A 4,375-nucleotide genomic window follows, 5' to 3' on the forward strand; every position below is an offset into this window, starting at 1 on the left:
GATAGTCAGTATATAGTTAATGCTATAGTATCCCTTGAAGATGCTGGTAGGATTTCCCCTTCTTCTACTGTTTTCTCTTTGTTTTCCACTATACAAAGTTTAATCTGGGACAGAAAAGATCCATTCTTTATAGGACATATCAGGGCACATACGGGATTGCCTGGAGCCCTTAGTTTGGGCAATGATTTAGCAGATAAAACTACACATGACATACATATTTTCTCTACACTAGAAGAAGCTATAAATTTTCATAAAAGGTTCCATGTCAATGTTAATACTTTACAAAAGCGTTTTAAAATAACTAAGGAACAAGCTAGACAAATAATAAAACAATGTCAAAATTGTGTGACCTTTTTACCACAAGTTAATCTTGGAGTCAATCCTAGAGGATTGATACCTAACCATATTTGGCAGATGGACGTCACACATTTGCCAGAATTTGGAAAATTAAAATATTTGCATGTTACAGTTGATACTTCTTCTGGATTTTTGATGGGCTCCCTTCATGCCGGAGAAAAAACTAAAGATGTTATAGCTCATTGCTTACAAAATTTTGCCACTGTGGGCATTCCAAAACAGTTAAAAACAGATAATGCCCCTGGTTATACTTCTAGCTCTTTTAAACAATTTTGCTCATCATTTGGCATTACTCATATAACAGGAATCCCATACAATCCACAGGGACAAGGCATAGTTGAAAGAGCTCATCAAACTATTAAAATGTACTTATTAAAGCAAAAAGACGGAATTGGGAAGGGGTATATATTCCCCAAAGATAAACTTAAAATAACCCTTTTTACTCTAAACTTTTTAAATTTGGATTCATCAGGACTTAGTGCTGCAGAAAGGCATATGTGTCCAAAAAATGTACATAAGCCCAAGGTACTTTGGAAAGATATTCTAACAGGACAATGGAAAGGTCCTGACCCAGTAATTGTCTGGAGTCGGGGGTCTGTTTGTGTGTTTCCACAGGAAGAACAGCAGCCAATTTGGATTCCAGAGAGATTAACTAAAGCGATTTCTACAGACCAAAAAGAAGATGATTTGGCTCAAATCCATAACAGCTGATATCCAAAACACCAATTTGGCTATCCTTACATCTGCGACAGAACCAGGATGCTTTTTTCAATATCTATTTTATTATTGCCCTTTCCCATATCATGAAGTTCTATTTTGTTTTTTGAGCTCATACAGACCTAAGTTAATGTTTTGCTGATCAGTTCTATTTTTTTTGACTATAGAGTTTTTAAACATTGCAATGGAGATTTCACCTGTAAAAAGTTATAAGGCCTTTACTATTATGTTATGTGTTATATGTATTATATTATGTGTGCACACTTGTGTTTTGTGTTATATGTTTGAATGTACGTATGTCCATCCATATATCATATATGATGAGCGCTCATGAAAAAATGGATCCAAATATTTTTTTTTATTTACGTGATTTAAATGGTTTAATTTAAATTGGGTAAATAACTGTTAAGAATTGTTTTAATATGTAAACAAAAAAGAAGGTTAACAGATCTCTTTGTTTACTTTCACCTTTCCTTTTCATTATATTTAATAATCCTCTTCAAGATAATGTAAATTGTTAAGAAAATTGTTTTCTTTTCTCTTCAAGATAATGTAAATTGTTAAGAAAATTGTTTTCTTTTAGTGCCTTCTGGAATGTTACATAATTTTTTCTTTAGCCATTATTGCCAGAATTCCTATCTTCATCCCAGTGCCGGTGAAGACAAAGATAAAACTAATCTACAGTTTCTGCAATAGCCATCACTGATCTGCTTGCAGAACTTGCCAAAACTATGTGTCACTTGTATGCATTGTGAACTCACTTGTATGCTTTGTGAACTATCTGTTGGTGCAGCGACTTGTAGTAGTGTTGGAGTATTTATACTAATGATGTCATCGGTTGTACAATTTTTCCAACAAGAGCCGTCAATTGGCGTGGTGTATCTTCCTCCCTTCTGCTTGTCATGACAAAGACCTCTCCACAGGTGTGGCTGTATACTGGACCGGTAGTCAATGACGGGTAAGATCCAATTACAATGGTACCAACCTAAGACAGGAGGCTGACGCCCTGAGGTCAGCTCATCCGAAGACGGGTAAGGACCATATGTAGTATTGGACAACCTAAGGCAGGCACGGTCCCTAAGCCACATGCTTGTTGTTTAAACAGAGAGGGGGAGATCTTGAGAGCCACAGCCAAAGGGGCCCCAGCAAACTTCCAGCTGCCGGCTGATGATTGACTCACAGCAGCCCCAACAACATCTAGCTGATTGGCTCCTCTGCGGTGATGTTCATTGGGCTGTTTTCCTGCCCTTCAGACTGCCAGCTGATGATTGGCTCACAGCGGCCCCAGCAACATCTAGCTGATTGGCTCCTCTGCAGTGATGTTCATTGGGCTGTTTCCCTGCCCTTCAGACTGCCAGCTGATGATTGGCTCACAGAGGCCCCAGCAACATCTAGCTGATTGGCTCCTCCACGGAGCTGCTGATTGGGGGACTTCTTTGGCTCCGCCCACACAACCCAGCCAATCGGCCTCAAGAACAGGAGGATTGTGGGAGGTGGTGAGGGTTGTGTGGGGGAGAGAGGCTTGTGGGAAGCCGGTGGTGGCAGTTGAGCTCTGAGGGGTTTTCCCTGAGGAGCTGTTTTGTTTGGCGTTTGTAGTTCTAAAAATAAAGTTAGTTTCTTTTGACAAGTGGCTCCTGAATTGTGCCCAGCCAGACTGCGGCACATTTATAATATTTTATTTGTACTCATGTGTATATGTGTATTTTTAATTCAATTTCATTATGCATAAAAGTTAATGTATATGCTTCCATAGTCAAGATGCAGAAATAATTCCATTACCACAAAGATCCCTCATGTTACTATTTTACAATTACATCCACTGCTTTCCCAACAAAATCTTGTCCTTAACCTCTGGCAACCATTAAGCTATTTTCCATCTCAATAATTTGGTCATTTTGAGAATATTATGAATGGAATCATATGGTACATAACCTTTTTGGATTAATTTTTTTCACTCAGCATAATTTCCTTGAGATTAATCTAAGTTACCACATATATCAATAATTACCTTATATTGCTCAGTTATATTCTAAGATGTGGATGTATCACAGTTTATCTATTCACACATTGAATGATATCTGAATTATTTCTAGTTTTTTACTATTACAAATAATATTTGCATTGGATGTTAGTATACAGGCTTGTGTGTGAACAAAGATTTTGATTTTTCTAGGGTCCAAGAATGCAATTACTGATCACATGGTAATTATATGTTTAATATATTATTTAAATTCTTATTGACTTAATTGTAGATTTGCATCTAATTGTCAGAAGTTATACAGAGATATCCCATGAATAATTTTCTCAATAATAATGTTTTGCAAAACTAAAGTACAATATCACAACCAGGGTATGGACACTGATCAAATCCACCAAACATTCAGATTTTCCAGTTTTACTTGTACTTATTCACGTGTATGTCTTAAATTCCGAAAATTTTATCACTTGTTTAGGCTATTTTATCAAACATCATAGTCAAGACTGTGAATACTTCCATTTCCACAAGGATCCTACATGTTTTCCTTTTATGACTACACCAACCTCCTTCCCATTAAGCCTCTCCAGACTCCTGGGGCCTCTAACCTGCCCTACAAATTTCTAACATTTGATCATTTAAATGCCATAGAAATAACCTTCATTATATAAATTTTTGGGAATGGCTTTAGTTTTTTCCCACTAAGCAAAAATAATCCTCTGAAGATTCAATCAAGATGATATGTCCAACAAGAGGATTTTTCTTTTAAATTAGGAATACTACATGATGTACCATGGTGTGTTTAATCATTCAGTTATTGAACATATACCAGTGTTGTGTACAGTTTTTGGCTTATACAAGTAAAGCAGCTGAAAATTCATTCATAGGATTTTGTGTGAATATAAGCATTAATTATTCTGGGGAAAATGCCCAAGAATGCAGTTCCTGGGTCATATGGTAATTATAACTTTGGTTTTAGAAGAAATGACAAAGACATATTGGTAAAGTAGAAAATATCTAACACAAAAGAAGGCAGTAACATACAAAATGAAGAACCAGGGCTGGGGTCATGACTCAGTGATAGAGCACTTGCCTAGCATGTGTGAGGCACTGGGTTCGATTCTCAGCACCACATATCAATAAATAAAATAAAAATCCAACAATCAAAAATATATGTATTTTAAAAATGAAGAACTAAAAAAGAATGACAAATTGTAGAAGTTCCTACTTATAAGTAATATATTACATGTGAATGAATTAAATTATACAATTAAAAGTTATGGATTGGAAGAACTGATAAAAAGAAAAGAAAGAACATTATATGCT

Source organism: Spermophilus citellus (assembly GCF_964194105.1).
Source record: "Spermophilus citellus genome assembly, chromosome: X".
Taxonomy (NCBI): Eukaryota; Metazoa; Chordata; class Mammalia; order Rodentia; family Sciuridae; genus Spermophilus; species Spermophilus citellus.